Here is a 1,019-nt window from a genome sequence, read left to right on the forward strand (position 1 = left end):
CTAATATAGTTTGACAGTTCTTTAAAACTTAATTGTGTTACTATAGTATAGACTATACAATGCTGCTGGGACTATAAAATGGTACAGAAACTCTAATATAGTTTGACAGTTCTTTAAAACTTAATTGTGTTACTATAGTATAGACTATACAATGCTGCTGGGACTATAAAATGGTACAGAAACTCTAATATAGTTTGACAGTTCTTTAAAACTTAATTGTGTGACCCAGCAGCTGCACTCCTGGATATTTAGCTCAGAGAAATGAAACTTAAGTCCACACAAAAACCTGGACACGATTGTTCACCACAGTTTTATTTGTAATCAAAGCTCAAAACTGGAAACAACTGAAATTCAACCAATCCTACAATGCACAAAGGGTTAAACTGTGGTGTATGCAATCAGGGGGCCTCTTCCTCAGTGAAAAAGGGCTACTGACTGATACATGCCAACGGCTTAGATGAATCACCAAGGCATCATGCTGAGGGGGGAAAAAATCTCAAAATAAGTATAGTTTATTACATGCCTTCACATACATAATATTTGTAAAATGACAACGATTAGAGAGATAGAAGGCAGATTATTGGTTGCCAAGGAACGGTGGGGGTGTGAGTGGCTAAAGCAAGGCAGGGGAGGGGTCTTTATGGTGAGAACAGTTCTGCATCCTGAGGTGTACACACTTTGGGATGACACGCTTCCTGGTTTTATACTATAGCTATGAAGGATGCAACCAGTAGGGGAAATTGGAGAAACAAATCAGCAAGTAAAATGTGACAACGCAAAATGTAAATGTAAATGGGCCTATATATAGATGGTATATCTGTGCAGGGAAAAAAGTGCTAATCTAGGTAAAACTTTTTATGTTTTACTAAGGTACTATTTACTTACAATATAATTTACCCATTTTATGCATATAATTCCATTTTTAAGTTTGCAGTTACATTTACTAAATTTTAGTAAATAAAACTGAATTTACTGCAATGCAGTTATAAAACACTTCCATAACCCCCAAAGGATCCCTC

Source organism: Crocuta crocuta, unplaced genomic scaffold (assembly GCF_008692635.1).
Source record: "Crocuta crocuta isolate KB4526 unplaced genomic scaffold, BGI_CrCroc_1.0 scaffold114, whole genome shotgun sequence".
NCBI lineage: Eukaryota > Metazoa > Chordata > Mammalia > Carnivora > Hyaenidae > Crocuta > Crocuta crocuta.